At 38.2% G+C, this 16250-nt stretch overlaps 1 long non-coding RNA gene across 1 annotated transcript in view; it reads right to left on the bottom strand.

The window, feature by feature from the left end:
- LOC122686585 overlaps window positions 1-16250 on the bottom strand; it is a 148050-nt gene that overhangs the window by 14701 nt on the left and 117099 nt on the right. Inside the window, exon 3 of the long non-coding RNA XR_006338838.1 lies at window positions 11125-11260. This is a non-coding gene — a long non-coding RNA (uncharacterized LOC122686585). The remainder of the gene's footprint in view (window positions 1-11124; window positions 11261-16250) is intronic.

Below are 16250 nucleotides of genomic sequence, written 5' to 3'. Positions count from 1 at the left end.
CACCCTCACAGATTTATACAGATTTATTTGGGTTAAGAAAGCATCTTTTTTTTTTAAGATAACACCTCTTTATTTTATTTATTTTGGCGGCGCCATGTGGCATGTGAGATTTTAGTTCTCCAATCACTAATCCAACTGGAGGCCCCTGCAGTGGGAGCATGGAGTCTTAACCTCTGGACTGCCAGGGAAGTCCCAAGAGAGAATCTTTTAAAAATGCAAATATTCCTGAGAGTGTTAAAGGACTTTCAGATTTTTACCTATTGTTGTGAATTATTCAATCAAACTGCCTCTCTGCTCCCTCACCCCCACAAGTGATCAGCAGCCTTCTCACTGCTGGTCTTCCTCAGTGATAAGCACAGAAATCTAATTTCAAAATTAGGGAACAGAAAACTGCCTACATGTGGCTCCTCCTTAAATCTGCCAAGATATTGATATTATAGCAGTTAAAAGAGCCATGTCAAGTCTTTCAAAACACTTTATGGCCAATTCACAGTGTTCTTTCTTGCAGTGGAATTGCCTCTTGAATTTCCTCCAGTAAAATATTGTGAAAACTAGGAAACTTCATCTTTGCTTCATGAAAGTAGGAGGCAGTATGGGACGCCAAGGTATGGTCCTATGATCTTAACTGTGCAGAAGGAAATTTCATCTTTGGTTGTAGCTATTTGGAGAGGGTAGATGATGGCCTAGTTCACTAACTTATCACCCGTTCACTCTCCAGGAATAGTTTTGCAGTTACTAAAGAATGTGTACCTCAGGACACACTGACATTTCTGACCAGAAAGTCACAGTCACTTCTACACTCTGTGTATCTTTATGGAGACTTTCCTGGACGTTTAAAGTCCTTAGGACCTTTCTATGTTGTTTATGGACCAAATCCATCTAGATCACCTAATCAATGGCTGTGCCAATAGATGCTGTCTTTCATGGGTCACTTCACACATGCCCTACTCAAAAAGCCACAGAAAACATATCCTTGATGATCAAAATGTTTTTAATCCCTGTTCCAAGTTCATAACACAGAAAATCAAAAGTGGAGAAACCTTTAAAAACTTAGGAAATCGTTATTTTTTCCAGTTTTATAGGAGATGATGTATTAGTAACACTTCTAAGCCCTACATCCAGGCTGCCCAACACCAAAACAGCAACCCTCACAAGGTTCTACACAGAGTAGGCACTGAATAATATTTGCCAACTGACTCGTTCCGTGTACTTTTAAAATCGCTACTGTGAAATGCACATCCTGTCTTACTTGTAAATGTATTTTCTCTAAATACCATCTTACCATAGATATCAACTCATTTTCAGTTGCCACCTGGTGTGCAACTCTGGCCGGGGTGTATACATGACACGGGTCTGCAGAGGGAAGGATTTATCACCACAGCCCATGCTGCTATCCACTCAAGCCATAGAGGAAACGTGTGTAATCAGTAAAAGCTATAAAACAAACCAAACGAAAGCCATGAATTTTTCAGATACGTCATGTTTTAAAATACTTTTCAATAATTCAGAGGAGAAATATGTTTGGTTGGTAGCTGGGGTGATCTCATGGGCAGACACATCTAGCCCGGGCTTTAGGAATGCAGTGGCCACATGAGGCTTGTGACTGCATATTTTCAACTCCACAATTGGGCTGTGGTCCTGAAACAGATGTCATTTTACACAGATGTGGCTCTGTATGTACTAGCTCCAGTAAATACTTTCTAAATCCACAGGGGACAAAAAGGAAGGACCTAGAATAGTTAGTCATAGTTAATCATGAAATACAACATAACCACTAGTGTCTTATTCTCTAGGGTGTTACTTTTTTAAGAACAATAATGAGCATCTACTGTATATCTGCTAGACCACTATTTACATACAGAGAGTCCTTGGGAATTACTACCTTAGTCTGGTGGCCAAAATAACTCTGCTTCCCCATAGCTGCTGGATGAGGCTATGTTTCAATGTCCTTCTCATCATTCCTTTGACCATGCAAAAATCTTCTGAACTTCCCCACTGTGGACCAAAGCAAAGATCCATGGAGTAGTTAAGCTAGAAATGATGGCAGAGAGGAAGGAAGGAGAGGCTGGATATCTCCTGTAGCATCATCAACTGAGGCTTCTCCTTACTTCCATTTCTGTTGCTATGTCTCCTCCAACTAAGGCATAGGATCATGTCAAATTTCTAGCTCCTGTTCCATCCCAGCTCTTACACAGCCCCCAGCTATTTCTTAATTCTTTCTTAGCTTGTTAGCTTCCAGGAAATTCACCGAATACAGGTGACCTCCAAAGTATAGATAAACATATGAGACCCACCACCTGTCTTATCTCCTTCCAACATTCTTTTGGGAAAAATAAAAAGTATTCATAGGAGGATTTTATGTGGAGCCCCTTTGCTCATTACCTCACAACTTCCAAAGGAAACCCTTAGAAAACTTGCAAGAGTCATCCTTGCAAAATACTTTCTCATTCGTTAAGGATTGAAAGATGTAACAGTTGAAAATAAAGAAGGTGGCAGTGGAAAAGACAGCATGATACCCACACCCCAGTTCTCTCAGAGGAAAAAAAAAAGGGGGTGACCAGAAATCTGACCTGGGTGGAAAAAAATTCCTCTAGAAATGTCTCCTAGATTGAAAGTCTTCACCATGACAACGCTTCAATTTTTAACATCCTGAAACCCAAAACTTTTTGTGGTGTGAATGTATATACATCTTCCTTTCTAGTATTAAAACTTTGCCAAAACACTAGCCTAAATGTATCTGAGTAGCAACTCCTATTATTCCACAGTAGAAAAGAGACCCTACTGAAATAACTAGAATATACTACAATATGAACATTTAATGAATGCATATAATTTTCAGTTACTGTGCTAAACACTTAGGTTACTGAGATAAGTGACACAGACTGGACTTCAAACTGCTTCAAGGTTGGTGAAAGGAAAAACAAAGAAGTACATAAGTAACATTAATGTGACAACTGCTAGAAGAACAGGACTCTTCCTGAGTATTGAGAACCTAGCAAAGGGAATCAATGTGATGAAGACAGAATTTTAAGTTAAAGGCATGAATGATTCAAAAAGAATCCCAAAGTAATTTGATGCGGCATGAATACTGAGTAAAAGATGGAGTAGACAAAAAAGAGAGAGAGACATGAGAAGTGGGCAGGGCTAAATCATGAACAGCTTTGTCTAACATGCACAGAAATTTGAGTTTCTACCCCCCCCACCCCACCCCCCAGAAAAACTGAAGACACAGAAGGATTTTCCCAAAGAACAGAGACATAATCAGATTTAAATTTTTAAAAGGTCACTCTGTTTGCATTTTAGACAATGGATGAGGGGTATTTGATACCAAAGACCAATTCATATGCATGTTAAATCGCTTCAGTCATATCCAACTCTTTGAGACCCTATGGACCGTAGCCCACCAGGCTCCTCTGTCCATGGGATTCTCGAGGCAAGAATGCTGGAGTGGGTTGCCATGCCCTCCTCCAGGGAATCTTCCCAACCCAGGAATCAAACCCACATCTCTTGAGTTTCCTGCATTAGCAGGCGGGTTCTTTACCGCTAGTGCCACCTGGGAAGCCCCCAAAGATTAGCTAGTAGGCTGCATTTGAGATGAGAGATGGCTCACTCAGAGCAGTAGCATTAGGGATGCAAAGGAGATGAGTTAACATTTCATTAGAAATGCAGGCTGGAGAGGACACGGTGACAACGCATGTGAATTTAAGAGAGAAGAATAAGACTAGGGTGACTCCAGGTTTCTGGCTGAATGATGAGTTGACTGAAAGTGTCTTTCACTATGATATTAATAGGAGAAGACGGTAAAATTCAAGACTGAGTTTGAGGTGCACTGGAACATGCAGTTTAAGATGCCAAGATATCCAGTCAGGCACAAGTGTCTGGGGCTCAGGAGGGAGATGAGGATATAGATACTGGTTATGGAGAACAGACCCAATGGAGCTGACTAGACCACACCCCACCCCACACATACTTTCCTGCCCAGAATATAACTCCTTGCATCACCCTGTCCTGTCCCTTCCACCCACCCACAAGTCTGGGAATTAAGCATAAATCAGAAGCTGCTTATGAGTCACTGGCTTCAGAAATGGACTTGATCTGCTCATGTAAGGTGAGAACAGAGATCCAGAATAGCCCCAGAATTTCAACTGGTTGCTTTGCTTTCTTTTAAATACCATTCTTAGCCTTGGCAACCTGGCTATCCGAATTTATAATCTGGTCCCTGGATTTTCTGTTTCTGTCAACCAAACCTGGACTGTCCCCTTAGGTCACAGTCTGCACTAGCCCATATGATGTTTTCATAAAAATTAGGAAAAAAATATCCTCTTTGGCTGGCATTCACCATCTCAAGGACTCACAAATTGGGGAGCAAAAGATACCTTTGTGTCAATTAAAAAAGGTGACACTTGCACAGGGCATATCATCTGTATGTGCATCTCTGACCCAACTTCAGACTGAGATATCTGACTCTTTGTCAAGGACGTTTATGCTCAGTTTAAGCCCTGAGCAGTTCTGGTGTCTCACTTATACTGGCAGCTACCATGAACAGCTTTCTTCACTTTCCCCCTAGGCAAATGACATGTGAGATGAGTAGACAGAAATAGTCCGATGAAGGTAGAGGCCCATATTCCAAACTTTGGAAATGTTCTACTAAAAGTATATAGAAGTCTTGACAAGCAATAAAGGGTTAGACATCTTGATCCTTCATCCTTTGCACAGCCTTGTGGGAAACCTGCCTCGGGCTGACAGAGGCCTTGCCCTCAGTATTTGGCAGCCAGGGCTACATTTAGAAATGAGGACACGTTCCTCAGACATATTCCATAGGGTAGTGAATCTGGCACATTTTTATGAGTAAAACTGTGTTTTGCAGCCCAGCCTGAGAAAGTAAGAAGATGACAGTAAGTCAGATGAACGAATGTCCATTGCATTGACATAAATCTGTGTGGAAGGATTTGTCTCCTATCTTGGAAAAGATCTAGCCAGTGGCAAACTTCCTCTATTACAGGGGCCTCTGAGTTCATGACATATTCAGAGGAAATAGAAGTGAGTTGGTTCTTTAGAAAGTATTCCCTAGAAAAGAAAAACAGCAGGGAAAGTTTTCAGAAACTTGTTTATCTACTCAAAGATTCACAGGTAGAACAGCAAAAAAAGTTTTGCCCAGCTGACCCCTGTTTGCATGCTGCCCGCTTATATATGAACTTGGAAGGAATGCCTATGGCACATATTGATGGTGAACAAAAGAAAACAGAGAAAGATTTTTCAGAGGCAATATAAATCCCAGTATTAATATCTGAGGCTACATATTCCTTTTCTCCACCACCTATGTCAGTGAGAACTGGCTGAGGACTCAAATTATATATTGTTCTGAATGGGCCAAAATAGGAAGTAATCTCAGATTTCTTACTTAATATCTTATAAAGTTATCCTGTCCCTGTCCTAAATTAGCTAATGGAAATAAATTACCTGTCCTGGGATAATTAAGAGCTTACTATAAAAACAAAGTAACCAGAATGAAAAAAAAAAGAAGAAAGAAACATTAGAAAATCAGCTAAGATGGGTCCCAAATGCCTCTTTAATAAATTACATTCCCTTAAAAGGCAACAACCCAACGGATTATACCATCACATTAAAGATAATGGCTTTCTCCTGTTTAACGTCCATTGTTAATCTTAAAAAAAGAAAATCAATAGATTTGTAATAAATCCTTTCTTCTTGGGCTTAGAAATGCTCTAGGAAAGCCTTGAGAAACAGTTTGATATTCTCTATCCGTCATTCTTCATCAAAAAGAAATGAAATGTGGATCACAGTAAACATAATTAAAGATATGCTATATTTTTCTTTTCTTTTTTAAATTAAAATTATTTATTAAAAATATTTTTTTTTCAAGCAGTTTTAGGTTCACAGAAAACTGTGTAGAAAAGACAGAGATTTCCCATATACTCACTGATGGAGCCCACACACATACACAGTCTCCCCATCAGAGGGGTACCTTTATTACACTAGAACCAGCATTGACACATCGGGGCTTCCCAGGTGGCACAATGATAAAGAATCTGCCTGTCAGTGCAGGAGATGCAAGAGATGCAGGTTTGATTCCTGGGTCCTACTCCAGGGAAGATCTCCTGGAGAAGAAAATGGCAACTCACATCAGTATTCTTGCCTGAAAATCCCATGGAGAAAGGAGCCTGGTGGGTTACAGTCCCTGGTGTTGCAAAGAGTTGGACACGGCTGAGTGACTGAGTACACACACACACACACACACACTGACACATCGTCATCTAGAGTCCATAGTTTATCTTAGAGTTCACTCTTGCTGTAAATTTTATGGGTTTTGAGAAATGTAAAATGACATGTATCCACCATTATAGTATCGTACAGAATAGTTACACTGCCCTAAAGATCCTCTGTGCTCTACTTATTCACCCCTCCCTCCTCCCTAACTCCTGGAAACAACTGATCTTTTTACAGTCTCCATAGTTGTGCCTATTCCAGAACATCATGTTGTTGAAATTATACAGTATATGGCCTTTTCAGATTGGCTTCTTTCACTTAGTAATATGCATTTTTTCCCCAAAGGCATTACAAAATTCCCAAGGCAATGAATGATGTGGCAGAAAGGCAAAGAGCATGAAAACTCAGACTCAGGTATTGGTTTTGCCCCTTGGTTAAGTTATTTACTTTTCCAAGACCTTGGTTTGCTCATCTGTGAAACGAGGATAACGTTAATACCTATCCCACAGACTTCTATGAGTTGTTGTGAAAATCAGATTTCTTTCCTAAAAAAATGGAGGTAATAATGCCTACATTGTAGGGTTGCCATATGGATTAAAAAGGCAATGTGTGTGAAAAGGTTAGCACCGTGACTGGAACATATTACAAAGTTAATAATAGTACCTGACAAATCTCATTTTAATGTGTGCTGAATACTTTCTCTTTGACCTTCTAAATCACTCTCTGCACTTTTCCGTCTTCCCTTTGTGGGGCACAATTGCTTAAGAACACATTAAGTGAGTGCCCTTCCCTCCTGGTTTCCTGATGAGTTCAATATAGAAAGAAAAAAGGTAGAAGCTGGGAGGGAGAGAGATGGATGTTTTCTCCCTCTGCCTATTCTCTGTCAAGCTGGACTCTGGCTGTGGCTGCAATCCTCTTCAAAGACCAAAGATTATGCTGGGCAACCATCTCATAGTTGCTCAGTTCAGTTCAGTCGCTTAGTCGTATCTGACTCTTTGCGATCCCATGAAACACACCACGCCAGGTCTCCCTGTCCATCACCAACTCCCACAGTTCAGCCAAACTCATGTCCATTGAGTCGGTGATGCCATACAACCATCTCATCCTCTGTTGCCCCCTTCTCCTCGTGCCCTCAACGTTTCTGAGCATCAGGGTCTTGTCAAATGGGTCAGCTCTTCGCATCAGGTGGCCAAAGTATTGGAGTTTCAGTTTCAACATCAGTCCTACCAATGAACACCTAGGACTGATCTCCTTTAGGATGGACTGGTTGGATCTCCTTGCAGTCCAAGGGACTCTCAAGAGTCTTCTCCAATGCCACGGTTCAAAAGCATCAATTCTTTGGCGCTCAGCCTTCTTTATAGTCCAACTCTCACATCCATACATGAACACTGGAAAAACCATAACCTAGACTAGATGGACCTGTGTTGACAAAGTAATGTCTCTGCTTTTTAATATGCTACCTAGGTTGGTCATAACTTTCCTGCCAAGGAGTAAGCGTCTTTTAATTTCACGGCTGCAATCACCATCTGCAGTGATTTGAAAGCCCCCCAAAATAAAGTCAGCCACTGTTTCCACTGTTTCCCATCTATTTGCCATGAAGTGATGGGACTGGATGCCACGATCTTAGTTTTCTGAATGTTGAGCTTTAAGCCAACTTTTTCACTCTCCTCTTTCACTTTCATCAAGAAGCTCTTTAGTTCTTCTTCACTTTCTGCCATAAAGGTGGTGTCATCTGCATATCTGAGGTTATTGATACTTCTCCCAGCAATCTTGATTCCAGCTTCTGCTTCCTCCAGCCCAGCGTTTCTCATGATGTACTCTGCATATAAGTTAAATAAGCAGGGTGACAATATACAGCCTTGACACACTCCTTTTCCTATTTGGAACCAGTCTGTTGGTCCATGTCCAGTTCTAACTGTTGCTTCCTGACCTGCATACACGTTTCTCAAGAAGCAGGTCAGGTGGTCTGGTATTCCCATCTCTTGAGGAATTTTCCACAGTTTATTGTGATCCACACAGCCAAAGGCTTTAGCATAGTGAATAAAGCAGAAATAGATGTTTTTCTGGAACTCTCTTGCTTTTTCGATGATCCAACGGATGTTGGCAATTTGATCTCTGCTTCCTCTGCCTTTTCTAAAACCAGCTGCAACATCTGGAAGTTCACGGTTCATGTATTGCTGAAGACTGGCCTGGAGAATTTTGAGCATTACTTTACTAGTGTGTGAGATGACTGCAATTGTGTGGTAGTTTGAGCATTCTTTGGAGAAGGAAATGGCAACCCACTCCAGTCCTCTTGCCTGGAAAATTCCATGGACAGTGGAGTCCATGGGGTCGCAGAGAGTCGGACATGACTGAGCGACTTCACTTTGACTTTCACTTTGAGCATTCTTTGGCATTGCCTTTCTTTGAGCCTGGAATGAAAACTGACATTTTCCAGTCCTGTGGCCACTGCTGAGTTTTCCAAATTTGCTGGCATATTGAGTGCAGCACTTTCACAGCATCATCTTTCAGGATTTGAAATAGCTCAACTGGAATTCCATCACCTCCACTAACTTTGTTGGTAGTGATGCTTCCTAAGGCTCACTTGACTTCACATTCCAGGATGTCTGGCTCTAGGTGAGTCATCACACCATCGGGATTATCTGGGTCATGAAGATCTTTCTGTATAGTTCTTCTGTGTATTCTTACCACCTCTTCTTAATATCTTCTGCTTCTGGTAGGTCCATACCATTTCTGTCCTTTATCAAGCCCATCTTTGCATGAAATGTTCCCTTGGTATCTCTAATTTTCTTGAAGAGATCTCTAATCTTTCCCATTCTATTGTTTTCCTCTTTCTTTGCACTGATTGTTGAGGAAGGCTTTTTTATCACTCCTTGCTATTCTTTGGAACTCTGCATTCAGATGCTTTTATCTTTCCTTTTCTCCTTTGCTTTTCACGGCTCTTGTTTTCACAGCTATTTGTAAAGCCTCTTCAGACAGCCATTTTTCCTTTTTGCATTTCTCTTTCTTGGGGATGGTTTTGATCCCTGTCTCCTGTACAATGTCATGAACCTCTGTCCATAGTTCATCAAGCAATCTGTCTATTAGATCTAATCTCTTAAATCTATTTCTCACTTCCACTGTACAACCATAAGGGATTCAATTTAGGCCATACCTGAATGGTCTAGTGGTTTTCTCCACTTTCTTCAATTTCAGTCTGAATTTGGCAATAAGGAGTTCATGATCTGAGCCACAGTCAGCTCCCAGTCTTGTTTCTGCTGGCTGTGTAGAGCTTCTCCATCTTTGGCTGCAAAGAATATAATCAATCTGATTTCAGGGTTGATCATCTGGTGAAGTCCATGTGTAGAGTCCTCTCTTGTGTTGTTGGAAGAGGCTGTTTGCTATGACCAGTGCCTTCTCTTGGCAAAACTCTATTAGCCTTTGCCCTGCTTCATTCTGTACTCCAAGGCCAAATTTGCCTGTTACTCCAGGTATTTCTTGACTTCCTACCGTTCAACTTCAGCTTCTTCAGAGTTACTGGTCAGGGCATAGACTTGGATTACTGTGATATTGAATGGCTTGCCTTGGAAATGAACAGAGATCATTCTGTCATTTTTGAGATTGCAACCAAGTACTGCATTTCGGACTCTTTTGTTGACCATGATGGGTACTCCATTTCTTCTAAGGGATTCCTACCCACAGTAGTAGATATAACGGTCATCTGAATTAAATTTACCCATTCCAGGCCATTTTAGTTCACTGATTCCTAGAATGTCAACGTTCACTTTTGCCATCTCCTGTTTGACCACTTCCAATTTGCCTTGATTCATGGACCTAACATTCCAGGTTCCTATGCAATATTGCTCTTTACAGCATTGGACCTTGCTTCCATCACCAGTCACACCCACAACTGGGTACTGATTTTGCTTTCCCTCCATCCCTTCATTCTTTCTGGAGTTATAGCTCCAGTGATCTCCAGTAGCATATTGGGCATCTACCAACCTGGGGAGTTCATCTCTCCGTGTCCTATCTAACCCTGACCAGACTTTTGTAATTAATCTGTTAAATTATCTCTTCTGTGAAAATTTAAAAATTTTTGCTGCTTCCTGTCAGACACATATTTTCCCTGCATGTTTACTTGCAAAATTATTGTTACTCTTTTACTTTGTAAAGCAGCCAGTGAATCATAAAATCCAAAACCATAAACAACCCTATAAACTCTTACATGTTATCCCTAATATCCCTCTATATCCCAATCCTGGTCAGAATTTTATGAAGACCCACTTTTGGATTCAAATAGAAAATGAGAAAAAAGTTTAGAAATTTCAGTTATAAAGACTAAAAACTGTAAAATATCTATAAAAAAGGCTAGTCAATTTTTTTACTTATTAAAAGTATACCAAACACAACAGCAAAAACAAATTCCTGGGTATTATTTAGCTTGGTAGAGCAATGACAATTATTTAAATAAAGTGAACTTAGTGTTCATAAGTGATGTTTTACAGATGTATTCCCCAATCTGATGCCTGTTTGTGGGAATGCTGATCAGAGATGTGTACTATCCTAATAGGGAAAAGCTTTATAATAGTAGTTCAAAGAAAGCTTCAACTGCATCAGAAATTTTCATTGATAATTAAGAAATTAATTGAAGTGCATACAATCCAGTGCTATAACTGTACATATCACAGTGGACTATCGATTTTATCTTAAAATCACAGAATGCATTTTTTTGCAATTTTATAAATATTAATTATATATGTTTTTCATTACAAATCATGTTACAATAAAAAGAAAGTCAACCTTAATGTTTAACTTAAAACACAAAAAGTAACAGAGAATGTTCAAGTATGGCACTCTCTTCACTTCATGAGTGGGGCATGGCACTATACCCGGAATATTCTGTAAAAAGCTACTCACTTGAGTCTTTGGCCGAGCTCCAGTTGACATTTGGTTTGGCACACCATCAAGATTCTGAATGTTTCCAGTTTTATTTCCACAAATTCCCTCCTTCTGATGATTTTTCTAAAAGATTACTCTTCAGGTTTATAGAATTCTGTAGAAAACATTTTTAAACAAGTTTTACACATATAAACAATTATTCTTAGGAATACTTCAAGTGAATTATTTAATAAAAATACATTAAAAAAACAGGATTGTTTTGAAAGCTAACATAAAATGTGAGAATATTCCTAAATAGTAATCATTTTTCCAGAGATACTTAGGCTCAGTAAGATCAACCCTGGTAAAGCCTGTGAACTTGTAAACATAAGTTTATAAGTAAATATGTTTAAACTACCAAGGTAATACATAGTACTATATTGCCATATTTTTAAACTTTTTGAAAAACAAAACCAAAAATTTGTGAAAACTTGAAATAAGAGGTGGCTCATTTTGAGCCACAGTATTCTTTTAAGCTTTAACATCTCAATTTATATATTTTGTAATGAAAGTCAAAGTGTTAGTCACTCAGTCATGTCTGACTCTTTGTGAGCCAATGGACTATGTAGCTCACTAGGCTTCTCTGTCCATGGAATTCTCCAGGCAAGAATACTGAAGTGGGTTGCCATTTCCTTCTCCAGGGATTGAACCTGGGTGTTCTGAGTTGTAGACAGACTCTTCACTGACTGAGCCACTAGGGATGACTTATATTTTATAACTGCTGTTAAGTCACTTCAGTCGTGTCCGACTCTGTGCGACCCCATCCCTGGGATTCTCCCAGCAAGAACACTGGAGTGGGTTGCCATTTCCTTCTCCAATGCATAAAAGTGAAAAGTGTAAGTGAAGTTGCTCAGTCATGTCTGACTCTTCACGACTCTCCATTTTTTTCTAACAGTAGGGAGCAAATTATAAAATTTTATTTCCAAAGGTTAGGTGTAGAAGTAAAATGAGTGGAGTAAAGTCGTCAGCATAAAGAGAATCCTAAACTTTTCAAATACAGAATAAGTTCTTTTTCCAAAATGTTAGATTAATTCTTACTGGAGTCAAGTTTTCCTTCACAAATTCTTTCCATCACCTGGAAGTCTGCCACATCTCTCCATGTCCATGTGCTTTATGTCAGTTACCTAGAAGCCTCTACTGCAGTGTCCTGTCCTGGTTTATTGCTTCTGAAAAAAAGGACCAATGTTTTCAGAAGAAGAAAAGGTTGGAAATGTGAAATTTTCACTTAACTAAAAGTTTAGTCACTGCTCATTAGGTTGTTCTTCAGGGTGGAAAATAATATATCTAGAATACACTGGCTTATGTGTAAATCTAGCACTGTCAAATACTGACTATATAAACTTTGACTTGATTTCCTCAAATCTAAATTTAATCACCTATAAAACAATACCTTCTGACTTCTAGTGAACACTTCTTTGTGCCTGGAATATTTGGCCAATGTAATGTGAGTACAAAGGAACATGCCAAGTCTGAGCAGAATCTTTAAATATTTTGCATGGAAATGATAGTTTGCTTATTCTTGATGCTTATAGAAATTCTACTGTGGGGAAAAGAAATACAATGATGAGAATAATAATGATATGCTGTGCTAGTAATAATATGGTTTACATATTTACAATTAGGGGAGAATTCCCCATTTGATCTTTTGAACAGAAATTTACGAACTCAAAACTGTCTGAGAAGAGTTTAAATGACATAGAAGAGTGTGTACACATTCTGCCCTTGAGAAAAGACCATGAAGGATCTAATGGGGTCTTGTCTTAATTTACATGCACAGTGATTTTAAAAGGTATGAAAATTATTAAATTGGGGGAAAAACACTGACAAATTAGAACACATTGGACAGGCAGTCAAGGATGCTGGCCATACAGTGAGTTGACCAATGAGTTGGCCAGTAAGTACTACACTCTTCTACTGATAATGTCTATTTCTGCTGGCAGGTGTGGACAGTTTGACAGGTACCTAGAGGAATAACCACTGTGGGTTAATTTATAAAACGAGGATGATGCTGGCACATGTTTCAATAGGGTGTTACATGAAAGCCCCTTTAGTACTGTTACGGTGGCTGTTGTAACACAGCCTCTTTTTCTGTGAGAAGTTAGGGACTGCATTTTACTCAGGAAAACCTAACATCTGATGACAGAATATTAAGCACAACAGCCTGTGTATGATACTTTCATATGGATTGCCTCTTTTTTTTTTTTTTTTTTTTTTTAGTAATTCTGTGAGGTGGGCCCTTGTTGGTTGAATTTTATAAAAATAATTCCTAAAGAGAACAAGTTGCTTGACTAGGATCACACAGCAACTGAGAGTGCTAAGATCTCTTAATTCTTCTCAGTTACTTCTTTCTTCCTCCATATTTCTCTTTGTATCTTGGCCCAGTCTCACTTCCACAACCTCTCCAGTCTAAATCTCAGCAAGGGTCTGTTCTATCACAGTCTTTGGTCAGCTGGATAATGGGTTTGGGCTCCTATTAGCCCTACTGAAGATAGATACCTGTGAAGACAAGGAAATCGAGTTCTAACTGCAGGAAGGAATTAACCACTACAACCCAGCAATTTTGCAGGGTTCCTGTGGCCCAGACATGGCCACTTACAGCACTTATTGAAAGTATGCTAGCCACTTTATAATTTTGAAGCTTGTTATAAATAATATTCTTTCATAAAATTACATTTTCTAAGTCCTATTACTTCTATATAGTAATTCAGTTAATTTTTTAAATTGATGTTGTTTCCATAAATATTTGTAAGCCTTCTGATCAGTTTTATATATTTTGGGAGGATTGTCTTTGTACTCTTACACAGGGGACAAATGTTAATTTTGTTTCTTTAACATTCCTCATACTTTCCTTTCTTTTATTTTCCTTATAAATCAGCTAGGCCTCCAGTCAGGGGTGGGAAGAGAAGTCTTTCTGCCTGATTCTTTCTGATTTTAAGGAGAGTGCTCCCGGTATTTCATCATTTAACCATGATGCTGACTGTACTGGATTTTATTTTTCTAAGTCAGGCAGTTTTTCTTTTGATAAAAAATTTTTTATATGAAAGGATGGTGAATTTTACTGAATGCATTTTCTCATGTATTAAGATGATCAAATTTTTCTTCTTTAATCTCTTAATTTATAAATTACATTAATCTTACCATGTTAAACCAACCATGTGCTTCTGTACTATATTATCAAAGTACCCTTCCAGTTTTTAAGATTATTTATCATAATAAAGGTTGGAATTTGTCAAATGCCCCTTCGATAACCAGTCTTATCAATGAACTGAAGTAATAGATTTGTAATTATTAAACTATCCTTATATTCTTGAGACCAACTGCACATGGTTGTGGGAAGCAGTTCCTTTTAATTTCGTTGATTTTCATTTTGGGAAGAATTTCTTTGGTCTTTTTGAATCCATATTCAATTTTTTGTCCTAGTTTGTGTCAAGAAAACATCAAAGTTTCATAAAATACATATGGAAGTTGTGCATCTTTGTAAATAAGATATAGAAAATTTATATTGCATGAAAATTATCCATTTTTTGAAAATCTCAAAGAACTCATAGACAAAACTGTTTGACCCTTAGAGGTGGTTTGATAACTTTAAAGATTTCTCCTATTGGTTTATAGTCTATTTTGATAAGTAACTACTGAGTGAATTTTGACAAAAAATGTTATTCCATTGTCTATTACATGAAGTTTTTCAAATTTATTAGCAGACCTATGTAGACTCTTGAACTTTGAAAATCATACTGTATGATACTATAGCCCTCTTGTTTCTGTTCTATTTATATCATCTAGATGAAAGAGCCTAGAATTAATGTTAGACAGACTCAAGTAGATAAACCAACTCACTTGTTAAATATCAGCTTAATCACCACTGCCTCTGTGAAGCCCTTCATCACTCCTGGCAGATGTTTCTGTGAATTCCTATATTTCCTCTAGCAAAACATTTGTCTTGCATAATTATCGTAATTTGTTTAATGAGCAGCTTCTATGTTAAACTGTAAGCTCTAGCAGGGTAAAGAGGAGGTCTGTTTAATTTCCCACCAAATATCTAGCACAGTGTTTGAATCAGAATGAATATTCAATAAATCTTTGTTGAATGAACAATACTTTTCCCCATGTCCTTCTCTGTCTATTTCATAAGATCATAGTTATAATGGGTTTTTATAGCTATCATACGAAGAGAGGAGAAAAGTGATTAAAAATGCGAGCTCTAGAGCTAGAGTAATGGGTTCAAAGTCAGGCTGTGCCACTCACTAGCTGTGGGACTATAAATAAATATTTCTTCTTTGTATTTCGGTTGCCTCATCTGTAAAACCAGAAATAAATAATTTTGTACTCATTAGATTGTAGGGAGTTTATATGTGTGAAACACTTGAAAGTGTATCTGGTACATAGCAAGTTGTGAATTAATGTTAGCTATTGTTACCTTAGTACATCACAGGTAAATGACTGGATAAAAGAATAAAACTGCAAAAACAGAGAAAATACAATACGTGCTCTGCCTCTGGGCTGTTTTGAGGATCAAGTGATGTGAGTTTTAAATAATGACAAGAATTTGAGGTGTTTTATTAACATCATTACAAATGGGAAGCTCCAGTGGCTAGAGGAACAGAACTGTTTTCTTCTTTGGAAAAAATGGATGAAGGCAGAGAAATACTTAATTAGGTTTTGCTCCTTATTGGAATTCATTTTTATCCTCTACTACAATACAACTACAATACTTTAAATACATAGTTTTAACAATTTAATTTAATATTTTTGTAACTACAACATAACCAAACAAGAATTTTTCCTGAGACTTGGCTTTTTTGAGAAATAATATCTGACTTTGAAATATTTTTTACCTGGATCTTTATCCATTACTTACTTTTTAGAGTTCACATTTTACTTAAACAATGTCTCTTTGTTTTTCCTACTTCAACAAGAAAACTTTTAAATGCTATTCTTGTAGCTATTTTCAAAGGTTCCTATGTATAGGTATTAGCCCTAGAATACTAAACCTCATTGATATAATAATCATTGAATTTTTTCTGCTACATACAACTAAGCCATGACACAGGATTGCGAAAAAAAACCAAATAATAAAATTATCTTCCTAATCTTTGTTTGAATTT

The sequence above is a fragment of the Cervus elaphus genome, chromosome 30 (genome assembly GCF_910594005.1).
Source record: "Cervus elaphus chromosome 30, mCerEla1.1, whole genome shotgun sequence".
Taxonomy (NCBI): Eukaryota; Metazoa; Chordata; class Mammalia; order Artiodactyla; family Cervidae; genus Cervus; species Cervus elaphus.
Note: the sequence above shows the minus strand (reverse complement) of the source record. Positions and strands in the feature narration are given on the sequence as shown.